Source organism: Mauremys reevesii, linkage group 5, assembly GCF_016161935.1.
Source record: "Mauremys reevesii isolate NIE-2019 linkage group 5, ASM1616193v1, whole genome shotgun sequence".
In the NCBI taxonomy this organism is placed as follows: Eukaryota; Metazoa; Chordata; order Testudines; family Geoemydidae; genus Mauremys; species Mauremys reevesii.
In genome coordinates this window covers 82,606,685-82,624,240 of record NC_052627.1, presented here as the reverse complement: position 1 = coordinate 82,624,240, position 17,556 = coordinate 82,606,685, and positions in this window count along the sequence as shown.

The window sequence follows — 17,556 nt, the reverse complement described above, 5'->3', positions numbered from 1 at the left end:
CTTTTGCCCTTCCCCAGCACTGCTCTGCTTCAGGTACCCTTGTGTTCCCAGACAGCTAAGTCCTTCTCTCTCCAACACTAGGGAGATACTCACTGCCTTCTGGCCCTGCAGCTCTTTTATAGGGCCCAGCCTGGCTCTGATTGGCTGCCTCCCACCCTCTTCTTATTGGCTGTCAGCCCCAGCCCTCTTCCAGGGCTGCTTAACCCTTTCAGGGTTGGAGCAGGATGACTGCCCCGCTACACTCAGTTACAGGGCTAGCTGCACCTATGCTCCCCTCTCTGGTCTCTCTGAGTACACCTCTCTCAGGTGCTATGTCTCCACCCCTTGCCTGTTGCAGAGTGGAATCTTTCAAGTCTTTCACTTTTAGACCAGGACCCAGATACACTTCCATGTGTATATTAAATGCGTATCATTCTGCAGGTCTGCCTAGGTTTTGGCACCTGCATTTCCTCCTTTCAGAAACTTTTGACAGTGATATTGACCAACAGCCTTCTTAAAGCAAACTATTTTTATTTAGCAGTTAGAATAAATTATCAGGGGGGAAATAATAAGCAGCCTGCACATGTATTTAGTCTCATCTAGCCTTATACTTCACTATCTGCAAAATTAGATAAGTTTACCTCTTAACTTATAGCAGGAGTAGGCAACCTATGGCACGGGTGCCAAAGGCAGCACACAAGCTGATTTTTATTTTCACTCACACTGCCCTGGTCCTGGCCACCGGTCCAGGGGGGCTCTACCTTTTAATTTAATTTTAAATGAAGCTTCTTAAACATTTTTAAAACCTTATTTACTTTACATACAACAATAGTTTAGTTATATATTATAGACTTATAGAAAGAGACCTTCTAAAAATGTTGAAATATATTTCTGGCACGCAAAACCTTAAATTAGAGTGAATAGATGAAAACTTGGCACACCACTTCTGAAAGGTTGCCGACCCCTGACTTATAGGAACAGAACTAAACAAGCTCACATTCTCTTTGAAAGGAAAAGTCCTCCTGTGACCCACCCTGGTCACAACTGACAGCATGACCTACTGTTCCTCTTGCATTTCTTGTCTGTGAGAGCCTCTCTTAAATAAGAGATGTTTTCCCATTCCGAGGTGTTATGTTCATGACACACACACACACAGAGTTAGACAAAAGCAACCAACCCAACAAAAATAGTCTTCCTGAAAAGTTGCACCATAAAACTACTTTATTTCTAAGAATCAAGAACTTTAACAAACAATCAAATACAGAGAGAGCTAGCAGGCTGCTACCTAAGGCAGAGAGGCACAACTCACCCCACATTGAGCCAGAGTCCTCTTCTGCAGACTGACTGCGTGAAAAGCCAGATCACACATTTCCCTACAGAGCCCCTAGTCTGCAAGCAAGACCAAGATACCCCTTAAAATGTGGTGCGATAGCTTGTAATTTTAACATAATTTTCAATACAAAACACAGACTGAATCCATTGCCATATGGCCCAGTCACTTGCTTTGTTTCAAAGCCCACATGCAAAATTTCCTAGTCAGGGCCGGCTCCAGCTTTTTTTGCCGCCCCAAGCGACGAAGCGGGTAAAAAAAAAAAAAAAAGGAAAACCGATCAGCGACACTTCTATGGCAGCTCAATCATGCCTCTTCATTCTTTGGCGGCAATTCAGTGGCAGCTCGAAGAGGAAGAGAGGGACTGAGGGACCTCCTGCTGAATTGCCACCAAAGACTTGGATGTGCCGTCCCTTTCCATTCACCACCCCAAGCACCTGTTTCCTTCACTGGTGCCTGGAGCCGGCCCTGCTCCTGGTGCTAGGGTGGCCACTGATGCATTCCCAGAATACCGGATATTCCAGGACTTCCGGAAATGGCATAAGCCCACTTCTGCCAGCAGGGTATCTGTGAGGTCACACCATATGGAGGATGCCATTTTGAGAAGCGTGCCACTCTGTCTCCCCCAGCATCACCTCATATGTACATTATGTGTGAGGTGATGCTGGTTGGACCAGAGTGGCAAGTTCTTCAAAATAGTGATGACCCCCCTGCTCCCGCCCCACACCCCTTATACAGGACAAAACCATATCAATTTTTTTTCTCAGTACCATACAGGGGACAAACCACCCAAAAAGTTTAAAACTGAATGAATAGCCTCTCTTGGTACCTCAGACTGATTTTTCCCAGTCAGCCAGAGCATCCAGTAGTGTCTACCAAAGAGGGTGCTGTCCTATCATGGCTGCTCTATTGTTTGAAGGGTTAGACCAATTCATTCTTAATGGATTGTAATCATTGGTCTGATGGCTGTGTCTGCCCTCTAGATATGGCAGGAGCATAGCAATCCTGTGGGCCTGAAAGGGTCACATGTCACCCAGTAAGCACCCAGTCCCACCCAAAGTTCACCTGCTGCAGTCCCCTGCCCTGCTTAATGTGTCTGCTGCCAGTGAATGAGGAGGAGATGATTCTGGTACCCTCCTCTGCACAGCTAGAGCCAGGGCTCCTGTCCTATCCCAGCAGTGGACTCTTCCCTTGGTAGATGCACCTGGCTGGGCTTGGGGCAACTCAGAAGAGTTGCTGGTGGGGAAGATGTGGAGCAAGAGCAGGAAGGAGAATAGGTCTAACTCCAGGGACCTGGACAGATCCTACAACCAGCTCATGGGTAAGTCCTGTCAGTGAGTGTGTGTGGGGGAGAAGGTGCAACATCTGCTTAGCAGCAAAATATGGGGTGCAACCAGGCTGGGGCTTCAGTCTCCAACCCCTGGACTTGCCCTGGGAACAGGACAAGGATTCACCCAGTGGCAGTTGCTTCTTACGCATCTCCAGACTCAACAACACAGCCCAGGACACTTCTAGTCTCCATCCCCTGTCTCCCTTCCTCTGCCTCCCAGCCCCGCTCATGATTATGCACTTAGGACAAATACAGAGACCGTCACCTCCCCATAGAGGAGTAGGAAAGTTTGGTATCCAACCTCTTGTACTTGCCCCATCCACCCTAAGTTTGGGTTCACCGAAATTTCTACTTCTACCTATGCCACTGAGGTGAGAGAATTGAAACTGTCTAAGGAGGCCCTTGCTGCCCCAAGCCCCTTTGTTAGTTTAACCTACGAGCTTCAAAATCAAGCACATTAATCACATTTTGGACACAGATAAAAATATATAATTAATATAGACACATATGGTCATATATTGTCCCACTTGGGTAATGAGTTTTAATGTGTGCCATTTGATATGTTCCAAAGTGCAGGGAAAATGGTCTTCAGAGGTATTTCCAAGATTATCCCCAAGACGGATGGCTTATAGCATTATGTGTCTGAATACAACAGCCAGACAACATTTTTTTTATGTTGTTTTGTGACACCTGGCTTGTCCCTAAATTAAAACAAATTCACTATGGGCCTGACCCTTAGCCCTTTAAAGTTGATGGTAAGACTTTAGATCAGGCCTTATGTTTCACAATAAAAAATACAGAACCCTGTCTCCACTAGAATTTTACAGTGAGATAACTAATATGCATTAAGTATCTCCCTATAAAAACATAACTTTATTTGGCAGTGAAATTATTGCCTCCAGAGTTTCTGTTCTGCCTTCTTTCCCTTGCTTCACCGAACCCATTCTTTCCCTTTCTTGAATGTTTTTCCTTCCATCTTTTAATGTCTGTTTGTAGAGTTGGTTGAAAAATGTCCATTGAAGTAGAACTCTGATGAAAAATGGAAACAAAAATTAGAATTTTTGTGTGTTGAACAACTCTTTCCATTTCCATGGCTACAGTCTGTGTTCCATCTTTCCTTCTACCACCATCCATTCTCATTCTTTCTTCCTCTTTTGGGATAGGCTTGGACCCAAACCAGGACTGCAGGATCTGGAAGCTGTGCATTCTCAAATAGACTTTTAGGCCAACTTTTTAAAAACATAGAACTTAAAGTTAAGTTCTTAAATCCATATTTAGGCTCCTGCATGATTTTAAAAACTATAAGCTACCAACCATTCCCATTGAAGTCAAAGGAATTACATTAGCAGAGAATTTGGCTCACAATTTCAAACAGAAAAATATAGTTATAAATTTAATATTTTGTTCCTTCATTTTAACTTTTGATAAAAGTTAATATTTCTTATGCATACTGGTACATCTGGATGCATTTCATCACAACCATCATTAATACTGGAGTGCTTTTGTGTGAAATCTCCATTTGTAACTCAGATAATAAAGTCACCTTTTAATTTTTTATTGCACAAAGGATGTAGAGAAGACTTTTAAAAAAAACCAAACCTGTGGTTGGACTATTTTTTTTTAACCTTCCTAAAATAATGTAATATGTACCAGTCATCATGTCACCACAGCAGCCCTCTGCATACAGGTAGTCTTGCATTCGCAGTGATTGCACTTTACATGTGGATTCAGCACCAAACTGCAGTTGGAAGCCATTTTGTGTTCAGAATAAATTCAGCTTGAATACATTTTTTAGCTCAAAACATTGGCAATTATTGAACCACTGTATATTGCAAATAATTGCAGATAGACTGTGGTTCCACTGTGGACATCAGGTGTAATATGTAGAATTGCAATTTTAATATGGTTTCAGATCAAAAGAACTGCAGGCACTTTCTCTTTTGTTTTCCTTTACAGTAGTCTTTTTTTTTTAAACCTTCTTATTCTTCTATAGTGCTTGTATGGAAGACCAATCTAAAAATAATATTGCATTCAAAATCAATGTTCTTTCACAGATCTTTTCAAATTTTGAATGGCATGTGTACCTAAAATAAATTTAAGCAAATAAATCAATAAATATATATGGAGATTAATAATTATAAAGACATATCTCTATTATCTAGAAGATCATACATATATACATGTGATTTTTGTGAGACTCTTCATTAAGATTATTTCCTTAGAAAATTAGAAACAATGTGTAGGCATTTACTATATCTCCTGTAAATACATTTGCAGACTTACAGAAATCAAAAGGTTTAGGGAGAGCACCATTCATCAAACAACACAGGAATCCTTGTTCTGCAGTAACACTTTTGTATAAGTTCTGTTGTGCCTAAGAATCACAGTTCTGAGAAATGTGAAATACACAGCTAGTCCATCACAGTATTATTCCACTCATGCAGATGCAACCTGGCCAACTCTACTGGCCTGTGTGGAAAGGTGGAAAAGGGCCAGCCCCCTTCTCGTGTCCCCGTTGGAGTAGTTAAGACCTGCAGGGATATTAGGGAGGAACAGTCCCTACATTTGGGAGAATGCAGAAACTGTAATTGGGCCTGACTGATTTGCATCTTCCTTCTTTGCACATGGCAGCTGGGCACAAGCTGTCCCTATTTGTGAAACTCTCCACAATGGCAAAGCTCATATTCATCTGACTCTGGTAGAATTTCTTCCTTTTTCTTATTAATCTGTGATGAATGATCTTACTTTCTATCCATAGAAAGTTTTCTGAATTGGTTGCTAAGATACATGCATATAATGCAGCATGAAGCAACCACCACCTGCTTAATACACTGAGCAGTCATGATTGTGCAATGTCTACGCTGTGTTTTTAATGATGGTTGCCTATGAAGTGGCAGGTTGATTTTAAAATAGTGTTGTAGCTTTGAAAGCCATTAATGGAGAAAGACCTGTCTATATTTGAGGTCAGACTTGACGATCTAACTCTCCCTTTAAATCTATGAACATTCAAACCTTCCTCTGCAAAGCTCAGTGCCAGACATCACTCTGCTTTCACGAATTGCACCACTGAGCTGCAAGTCAGAGGGTTATCATGCTTTTTGCTGTGGCAACCCTAAGGCAGTGGAAATCACTCCTCATGAACATCAGCCTATCCTTCTTCACTTTAGAACATTCTGAAAACTACTTTTTTGAGGTGTATTTTGATTTTCATCATTGCTGGCCCAAGTATAGGACTCTTTCCACATCACATCTTTTTAAATGATGCTACTTTGTCTGGCTTTATTACATCTCATTCAGTTTATATATTACAATATTTATTGAATGCTTTTCAATATACTGTGTTTTATCTTTTTGTACAGAGGCACGTGTGAAATGAGTTTGCTCTAATTCTAGTGCCCAGTGGTTTTCTGTCTAAAGCTGCTATCTCAGTTGGCACCCTTGTTGGCAGTCACAACAGAAAGAAATAATGAATGGAAACACAGTTTAAATTACCCTCAGACACCGGGAGGTGCTCCTTTTATGGATCAGTGTGGGGAAGCTTGTACATGTTCTGTGGTTGAACGGAGAATTTAAATCAACACAGTACAGTTGATTGGACTTTTCCCAACAGAATTTTCCTCAGGAAAAATTCCCCTTTAAAAATATTTCTGTCAAAAATGTTGTTTGTATGTGAGACATTTTTGTTTTGAAACCTCATTTTAAAATGAAACAAAAAATGTTTTGTTTTAAAAATGTCATTTTGGGTTATCAGAAACAAAAATAAAATGTTTTCCATTTCAGAATGGGTATTTGTAGATTGTTTTTCCTTTTATTTTTCCTCTTTTTTACACCCCACTGTCATCCTGAAAAAAATATTTTGTTTCAAATACAGTTTTAAGATTCCCATTTAGCAAATAAAACAAATCACCTAAGTTGACAGCTTCCCTTGAGTAATGTGTCTTTTGAAAAAAATCACATTTTCACACAGAATTCTTTATTTCAGTAGAAAATGTTCCACATGCTCTATTCCATGGCAGCATGCCCAGTGCAGGAATCAAGGATGGGACCTTTATTGATCACAAAATATACATGAAACATTTTTTTAAACTTGTTTGTGTAGCAAAGTTCTGTTGTGGGAAGGACTAGAGAAGGTTTATACACAATTATGATTATTAATAATCAAAATTAATTATATAATTCACCAAGTCTCTTCACCTTATTCTATTCCTTTGCACCTTCATAATTTCCATCAGAGGTAAACAGTTTGGTAGTACTATGCAATCATAAAATAATTTTAACTCACTTGTGGACACTGAAGATTTTTAACTGTTACCCAGTGTTGGTTTCTCCATTGATCCAGATTACATTCATGTGAACGTTTACCTCTATGTCACTACTATACTATATATGAAAGGCCCTTTGTTTTTGTTTTTTATTATGTTTAAAATTTCCAGGAATTTATTAGTGATTTTAAAAAAATGGTGAAAATTGGTGCAAAATTTACATAACAGACTTCTGGGATTAATAATGGGAGATGAGGAGGAAAGAAAAAAGCAACAAATAGAGTAAAATTAAGATTATTAAAGTAAAACCAGTTTAATGCTGTGGTTTGTATAATGAACCATGCATTAACATTACATACACATATTCATACTCATGAGTGTATACACCTTCTACTACATTGCCTTATCCTAAAAAAGCCTCACATTTGCACTTAAACTAATTTATTATTAACATAAACACATCAACCTAATATAATTAATTGGATTTGCTTAACATAATCAGTATTTTCATGTATTTTAGTGGTCTAAAATTCAAGTGAATATCGGTAAACAAAAATAGGTTTTGTGAAACTAGGGAATTTTTCAGTAAAAATCAGTAAAAAGAAAAAATGAATGGCCTTAATGTAGAATACAAAGTTAAAGATATAGGACACTGGATTCCATGACAATTTTCTATAATAGCGCTGGGTTGGGGCCTTAGGCCCCAGTCCTTCAAACACTTACACACATGGATACTCCTACTGATTTGAGTGATACCTGCATGTAAATATCTTCAGAACCTGCCCCTTATTCTTTAGTGTTATGCATTGTTAGTATCAGCACTTAAATCATGATGATCAGATGTTAATTTTGTGTTAATCTGCCTTTGATTAGTAGAAGAAATTAAAATGAATACACTGAAACAATGTATTTTTCTTTTTTCTTTAAATTATACTAAATTCTTTTAGGAGGGGAAAAAAAAACAATTAAGAGCAAGTTAGGCCTGCATTTCAACTAATGCATTGCATGGAAAATTACACTGCTGAACAAGGAAATATTTGATTTATCAATTTAATAATCATGCAGCAGCATTCAAGGATTAGATTTCCTTCAAGCGACAATTGTAATTGAGTAGCCATTTTGAAAAATAACATCTGAAGACCTAATAGAAAACAATACAACAAAGTAAATTGAGATATAAATTCACTTTATATGAACCAGTAACTACAGATGTACAAAACTATCCAAATGTGATATGGATTGTTGGCAAATTAAAGTGGCTGCCTCTTTATAGATACTGCGTGTAGTAAAGTCAATTATTGCTGTACAGGCATATTTATATATGTTTGTTGATGCGTTACTGATAGGCAATATTTCTTTGGCATCATGATGGTGCTGTACACAACCTGGATCAGTACAGATTAGATAAATGTGATACACTTTAATGTGTTTACACTTATTAGAAGTACGAGTAAAGAATAAGCAAAGGAAAACCAATGACAGAGAAACATACTAAGAATCAAGAATGTAACTCTGTGGAGAGAGCATATTTTAAAAATGAGCCTTTACAAGACAATCCATGGTAGTTTTATACTCAAACCAAAATGACATTAGATATGATCATGGTTACTTTCCAATTAAGATTAAAAACAAATATCTTTATGATTTAATTTAGGTTGAGTTTATTCTGACACGCAAAAGCTTGATCAGAGAATCCATCTGTGTGACTCTTAAAATTAAAAAAAAAAACAATGAGGAGTACTTGTGGCACCTTAGAGACTGAGGGCTTGGCTACACTTGTGAGTTACAGCACAATAAAAGAGCCCTGTGAGCCCTAGCTCACTCCCCGTCCACACTGGCAAGGCACGTAGAGCACTCTGTCTCCACAGCTACAGCATTTCTGGTACTTCACCTCAGGGAGAGGAATAATGCTTGCTGCACCTTGGCTACAATGCATGGGCATCAGTGTGAACAAGGTGTTGGGTTACTGGGCTCTGATCAGCCTCCGGAAACGTCCCATAATCCACTTAAGTCAAGTGGCCACTCTTGTCATTATTTTGAACTCCTGTAGGAATGCAGAAATGCTCTTTCAAAGCTCCGTTTCTGACAGCTGGCATGCAAGCCATTAGTGTGGAATGCTGTGTGTGAGAGAGAGAAGCGGGGGGCGGGGCACTAGGGGGGATCTGCTGCTGTCTGAACTTACAAGACAGCATGCTGACATGCTCTCAGACACCCAAAACTCCCCTCACATACACACAACACACTCCCTGTCACACTTCATCCCACCCCACCCCAGTTGAAAAGCACTTTGCAGTCACTTGCATGCTGGGATAGCTGCCCATAATGCACTACTCCCAATGCCGCTGCAAGTGTGGACAGACTGCAGCGCTTTCTCTACTGTATTCTCTGAAAGCAGGTTTAACTCACAGAACTCTACATCTGCAAGTGTAGCCATGCCCTAACAAATGTATTTGGGCATAAGCTTTTGTGGGCTAAAACCCACTTCATCAGATGCATGGAGTGGAAAATATAGTAGCAGGGCCGGCTCCAGGGGTTTTGCCGCCCCAAGCAGCCAAAAAAAAAAAAAAAAAAAAGCTGTGATCACGATCGGTGGCAATTCAGCAGGAGGTCCTTCGCTCCGAGAGGGAGCGAGGGACCCTCCGCTGAATTGCCGCCGAATTCCTGGACATGACGCCCTTCTCTGGAGTGGCCGCCCCAAGCACCTGCTTGCTAAGCTGGTGCCTGGAGTCGGCCCTGTCTAGTACGCATATATATATATATATATATATATATATATATATATATATATATATATATATTTGCACACTGGACACCATCAGATTAGACTGGGAGTGGATGGCTCACTACAAAAACTAAAAACGAATTTTCCCCTGCACATTTAATCCCTACTGTTACTCACACCTTCTTGTCAACTGTTTGAAATGGGCCACCCTGATTACCACTACAAAAGTGATTTTTCCTCCTGTTGATAATAGCCCATTTCCATTTTAATTGAATTGTCTTGTTAAACCTGACCGCACTTGGTAAGGCAACTCCCATAAAAACAACGAGGAGTACTTGTGGCACCCTAGAGACTAACAAATTTATTTGCACCTAAGCTGTGTTATATGCCATCATGTGCCAGCAGTGACCCTTTGCCATGTACATTGGCCAAACTGGACAGACTCTATGCAAAAGAATAAATGGACACAAATATTAAAATATGGGAGTTGCCTTACCAAGTGCGGTCAGGTTTAACAAGACAATTCAATTAAAATGGAAATGGGCTACTATCAACAGGAGGAAAAATCACTTTTGTAGTGGTAATCAGGGTGGCCCATTTCAAACAGTTGACAAGAAGGTGTGAGTAACAGTAGGGATTAAATGTGCAGGGGAAAATTCGTTTTTAGTTTTTGTAGTGAGCCATCCACTCCCAGTCTAATCTGATGGTGTCCAGTGTGCAAATTAATTCCAGTTCTGCAGTTTCTCATTGGAGACTGTTTTGGAAGTTTTTTTGTTGGAGAATTGCCACTTTTAGGTCTGTTATTGAGTGTCCAGGGAGGTTGAAGTGTTCTCCTACTGGTTTTTGAATGTTATAATTCTTGACGTCTGATTTGTGTCCATTTATTCTTTTGCATAGAGTCTGTCCAGTTTGGCCAATGTACATGGCAAAGGGTCACTGCTGGCACATGATGGCATATAACACAGCTTAGGTGCAAATAAATTTGTTAGTCTCTAGGGTGCCACAAGTACTCCTCGTTGTTTTTTTTCCTGATACACGGCTACCACTCTGAAACCTGAAACCATCTTAAAATTAACTTTCTCCTCTTAGAAGATATACACATTATATAAAATTAATTTTACAAGATTAGAGCTGATTGAAAAATGGGAATACTGTTTGCAAAGATTTTCATGGAAAATTTGTCCTTTATTTTACTTAGAAAAATTATTTTGTTTGACCCCTCCAGTCATGGTACATTGATAAATTTGACAATCACCCAGTTTGGTATAAATTAGGGCTAAAAATAGTTCTGGAGGGTGGTATTCCTCCTTACCCTCAACACTGGACCATATAAAAGAGTTTTTCAAGTGGTCCTATTTCATATATGTATAAGTCCATCATCACAGCTGTGAAATAACAAGAGCACCGATGATTGTTTAGCTGATCTATAGTTTAGACATCATCTGAAATTTTCTGCAACCAGGTTTAGCATTTACTTTCTGACACAAATTGACAATGTCCTTGTGAAATTGAGGTAGTGTCTAAAATAATGCCTACATACTTGAAGGCTATTATCTCAGGTGAGCATTTTTTGGCAGTAATTACACGCTTGCATTTAATAGTTTGTAGTTTGTGAATAGACCAAAAGTGCCTGCAATTAGTTTTAGCTTTCACAAAGTGATGATTCTTATCTGACCTATCAGTCCTTGTCCTCAAAGAAAACCTGCACAACACTTAAATTCATAACTTTGTTAGACACTAAAAATCATAGACTAGATGGGGACACTGTATTTATGGCTTACTACAACAATCTATAACCCACTAACAACCCGACCGCTCCAGCTGCTTTTTCCCCTTCTCTCCTTTCATTTCCTCACTATGACTGGAAGGGTGTTAATGGGCCACTTCACCTTGAATAGTTCCTTGAAATGTGTTAATGACGTATGCTAAGCATTTTGTTCCAATTTGTGAAACTCTGAGAGCTTCTCTACACTACAAAATTAGTTCCACTTCGGGTATGGCTACACTTGAGAGTTGCAGCGCTGGGAGTTACAGCACTGGTCGTCCAGCTGTGCAGGGACAGCGCTGGTGTGTGGCCACACTCACAGCTACCAGTGCTGGTGTGTGGCCACATTTGCAGCATTTGCAGCGCTGTTGGGAGTGATGCATTATGGGCAGCTATCCCAGCGTTCAAGCGGCAGCAACGTGCTTTTCAAAAGAGGGGGGTAGAGTGGGGTGGAGTGTAGTGTGACAGGGAGCAGAGGAGAGAGAGAGAGTGGATTTTTGGAGCCGACCCTGTGAATCAGCTCCCTGCTTTTGCAAAATCAGAAACTTTTTCCGACCCCTTAGTGTTAACTGCAAACAGCCTGCAGACCAGATAAGCAGCTGCCAACTCCCTTTCTCGCTGCTGTTTCTCTCCTCAAGCAAAAAGCAAACACTCAACCCCTGTGAATCAGGCAGGCAGGGGGGATATCTCATTTGATTGTTCACAGATTGATCATAGCAAACAGGAGCTGTGTTTGTTTTTTTAGATAAGCGGCTCCCGGAGTGGAGCCCCGTGTTCACAACAAAACAAAGAGAGGCTGCATAACAAAACAAAGGGGTTAAAAGCATTTTGGGATATCTCCTAATACCCTGGAGGCCAATAGCAGCGCTGGTGTGTGGCCACACTTTACGACCAGTGCTGGATCACCAGCGCTGCAATGCTTATTCCCCAGGCAGACCCAGGTGTACGGCCAGCGCTGCAGCCAGGGAGTTGCAGCGCTGGATGTGCCCTGCAGGTGTGGACACTTACTAATTGCAGCGCTGGAAAGCCTCCACCAGCGCTGCAAATCTCAAGTGTAGCCATACCCTTAGTTTAGGTCATCCTACAGCCACTGCAGTAATTCCATCAGCTGTTGGTATCTACACTGCACTCCTGTTGGTGGTGTTCGTCCTCACCAGGAGCGCTCGCACCAACTCAAGTGGGCATTGTGGGGCACTTATATCTGTGTGGGGCATTGACAGCCATGCAGCTGGAACCCCTTCCTCCCCCTAGGGTGACCAGATGTCCCGATTTTATAGAGACAGTCCCAATTTTTGGATCTTTTTCTTATGTAGGATCCTATTACCCCCCACCCCCTGTCTCGATTTTTCACACTTGCTGTCTGGTCACCCTACCTCCCCCTAGGGTGGAAGCCCAAGCTGTCAATAGCCCCCACAATTCACCTTTCAAGATCCACAGATCCTAGGCTTGCCTATCACAACATGTGATTGAAACAACTAGGTGATTGAAACCAGAGAATCACTATGATCTTGAATGAATTTACACAGAAAAATGATAAAGAAAAAAAGACCTTGAGCTAAAGAAGTAACAATGTAAACCATGAAGAGTAACTGGGGTATTGTGGCAGGGCTAACAATAAAAATAGGAGATATACCAATCTCTAGAACTGGAAGGGACCTTGAAAGGTCATTGAGTCCAGTCCCCTGCCTTCACTAGCAGGACCAATTTTTGCCCCAGATCCCTAAATGGCCCCATTAAGGATTGAGCTCACAATGCTGGGTTTAGTAGGCCAATACTCAAACCACTGAGCTATCCCTCCCCCCTATACAGTTTGAACAGGGTCCATTTTAGAAGACATGTAGGGATGTTCCACCCCTGCTAGCTTACCAAAAACCTTAGTTTGATGCATACATTTGGTAGAAGATACAAAGGACTGGATGCAAGGAAGCAACAGCATTAAATATTCTGAGAAGTGGTAATTCAGTGTTCCCTCAAGCAAACATCTGCTGTTGATGTGATAGATATGATCTGATGCAAGTAACAACTTTGGATGACATACAATCTTCTCTGAACTTATTCAGTGCATAAACCATCATCATTAACTGTGTAAAAGGATTTCTTTATATCCTCCAAAATAACATAGGACAGTATCATATAAATGTCAAAGTAAATTCCAGCAAGACATTTCCTGTATGGGAATTACAAGAGGTTTATGAGATATATTCTCTGTTTGATGCATGTGTGTCCTTCTGTTAATGGTAATAGGAGCTCTGAGCATGCATCAATGGCAATATATACCCCCTGGGTCTACTGCAATGATTCTACACAGGCAAAATTCTCACTGATGTCAGTTCTCTTTTCCATGAGATTATTTATCAGAAGACACATCTTGCTTGCATTACTCATGTGACTAATTCCCCTGGGGACTAATGTGAGCATGATCTTGCCCTGGGTGATTTGATAAAAAGGTAGCATATTTCAGGCAGGCAGGCAGGCAGGCAGGCAGGCAAGTTTTTCCAAAATATTTTTCTATAAAACAAAAAGTATAAGGAGGAGGATCATTGTTTAAATCTGTGGCTAAACCACTGTTATGAGCTGATATAACATTGTAACCTTATTGATTGATTGGTGATTGATTAATTAATATTGATTAATATCTTAGATCACAGTAATCAATAAAGTTTCACACTCCTGAGGGTTACAGCATCAGGAATATTATTATCAGTATCATTAGAATGAGAGACCCTACAAACACAAGGAAACAATTGCAATTTATCACAAGTCCCTTTATTAACAAATCCACTAAACAGATAAACAATCCCACAAGCATTGAAATACCATAGCAGATAAAGGGATAGTGCAAAGTGTTTAGTCCTGTGACTGTCATCTCTCAGATCTCCTGCTGGGAGATACTAGAATGTCAGTTATTATCTTCTTCTTCCTCATCGTCATCTTCCTCATCATCATCCCCCCTGTGGCTGTCATCCTGGCATCTCCCCCTGAGTTTCCCCTCCTCCACAGCACACAGGCTGGGCACCATCTTTTTAGCCTGAGTTATGCGCAAGCCTGCTAAGGCTCATATGTATGCATAAGGGTTCCATCCCCTTTTTCCTTATCCATACTTCCATATCCCACTAATTTAGGGGTGCCCCATTTCTCATTGGCTATCCCCTTATTTCCCCTTATTCTTATTAACATCTACATCAATGCATTGCTATAGTAACCTGAGGTTATTACAGGATTCCCCAAAATGTTACTAATATCTTGCAGTATTAACTGGAAGATTGCAGCATATTTTCAAGTCTATTGCTGCATAATTTCCAGAACACCAGCACATAACACATCTTTTACTGTAATCTTTCACTTCACTGGTACAAGGTTATCATTTGGTCAGCTAGTTATGCCAACCTTTTTCGGGACTTTTGTAGCTAAGCTGGGTATCTTAGAGGCATGAGGCCTGTAGACCCTGTGTTACAACATTAACACATACTTACATTTTACCTCTGTATATCCTAATTATACTTAATATCTTTTATTCTCCAATATTTACCACTTTCCTTGTCACAGAACATACTCTTTAGTTAAATAATTGATTATAATATACCAGTGGTTTGACTGTTGAGCCTTAGAAATTTCTTGTAATTTTTCTTTGCTCTATAACTAGAAATAATGGCATTAATATAAATCAAGAAAAAAGAAACTGAAGATCAAGATAAATTGCCATTAAGTTCTGTTAGGCCATAGGACTGTCTCCAATGGAAGCCTGCTGTTTGGGTCATTTTAAACCAGACTGGACAAAGCACCAGAAAATATATTCTTGGAGAAAATCTTGCATTGATATGGGGTTGGACAATATGGTCTAAAAATATCCCTACCTCTGCATTTTTTGAGGAATGAATTAAAGCCTCTGCTACCTGTTTTATTCTATAAACTAACAAGACAAATAACATAATTCTGGGCTCCACTAACCTCAGCATAACAAACAAATATTAAATAGATGAAAGATGATCTTAGGTCTGGGTGATGTTAGAAATCACAGTGTAAATAGTGTGGCAATGGCTGCTTGTAAACCTACTGTGCACACTACGATGAATATAGGGAGATAATGAATGGAGAAAAAGCAAAACAGAATTACCAGAACTTAGAATGTCAGCCAAAAAATTCCTAGCTAACCTTCCTGCATAATACTGGGCTATTGTACAGGGACAAAGTTCCCTTGATGGGAATATTTCCATTTTAGGCACTATCCATTCAGTGATGGTGTTAGCAAGCAGGGCAATTGCCCGAGGCCCCACACCACAGGGAGCACCACCCAGCAGGGCTCAGGCTTCAGCTTCAGAAGCATTGCAGAAATTCAATGTGTGAGCAGGTAAGGGAGGTGGGCTGGGAGCCCACTCCTTAGTTTCTGCCCTGGGCTCCAGTATGTTTAACACCACCCCTGCATCTATTATCTGGGGCTTATCTTAAAAATCAGTTACATACAAAAGTAGATTAGTAATGTTCTTCTAGTCCATCTTGGAAAATTGGGGATATTTCATCCCCCTGATTCTCTGTTTTTTCTCTATTGAGATGATATTTACAAGCATCCTGCTGACATTTTGTTTAAAGAATCCTGATCCATTCCAAACATATAGGTAAATGGCCTTCTACTGATATCTAATGAAGTAACATGAGGTGGACTGTCTTTTGGGAATAAAGACGTTAGCATTTTTTAGTTCTTTTGTATCTATATGGTTACACAATGATTGAAGAAATGCTTGGGTTTAGATTTCTGTGCATTTATCTTTTAAAAGAGACAACAATGTTTTATAAATCATTTTGAGTATATTTTCAAAGTTACTAAATCCTTGCACAACACAGAAATTCACCTCCATTATCTATTGCAAAGTCACAAATAGCAACTTCTAAGTGACTCAGCCGTTTGAGGGAAAATACTTACTTTCTACCTCAGATTATTTTTGCATTTGACAAGCATATAATTCTATAGTAAAACATGGGTCTTGACACTCTTCCTAAGTAAATACTCTGGGTCAGTTCAGCAGCTATTGCTGTGAAGCACACAGCCCAGGAATAGTGGGGCAGGGGAGGTTGTTGGTGGTGCAAAGGCGGCACAAAGTTTGCCTTTTAATTCACCTAGTTCTGGGGGTGGTCTCCTGATGTAAGTTAGAACAGCCCCAAAGCTTCTCTACGTTATTCTTGCTGTCAATTACTCAAAGGGGCTGAAAGTAACCATAGAGATGCCCAGTCATCCTTCTTTGCCCCATCCACAGCCTGCATCTAGTAATGCGAATGGCTGTGACAAAGGAAAGATTACACCATCTCAGTCCTCTACATGGGGCTGATCATCCTGGTAGGATAGTATTGGTCGATTTTTCTGTATATGGGAGTGGCTAATGAGGACTTAGTCGAGTGCTCCCCTGTACTAAGTGAATTTAGTACTTTGGAAAGGTGACAAATTGACAATACTAGAACGTGAAAACTTTTATTTGTCCACAAATATAGCCATTGGCTGAGTGTCAGCACTGCACACTTCCCTACCTTGTCAGGTCCATGTGCTTCATGCCTATTCCTTAGTGACCCTCTATCATTATAACTAAGGGACAACTGCTAGGTGATGACAAGGCAGTTTAGCCTCTAGGTCCATTTAGTCTGGAGCCACAGTACTGCCAACAAAGTTGCTAATCATAGTTCAATCCAACCATTTTATAAAACCATCAAAATCAATGGGAGTTATGCCCTGGACTCCAATAGGAAGTGGATCTGGCCCCTTGTGTGAGAGATATATTTTTGATTTCAGGAGTGCATATTCTGATATTTATAAACTGACATTAAAAAGGGCAAAAATTAAGTCGAGCTATTGTTCAGCGAGCTATTTTATGAGATTTTTAATTGTAGAAATGTGTAAGAAACTCTGGTTTACTTTTCCTTGTAATTTGTTACATTTTGAATAATCCTGTGGGTAGTGAATTGATTTAATTTCGAGATCTGGAACTCAGGGTTAAATGTGCACAATTAAACACCTTCAAAACAGTAACTCAGTTTTACATCATTATAGTTAATTAATCAGATGGTGTTATTTTTTGACACTGATGTCCTCTCCTATGCAAAAACAATAAAATTTCTGGAGCGTTTCCATTCAAATTTAATAATTTACATCTTGGGTCCACCTGGTATCCCAGCTCCTCTCAC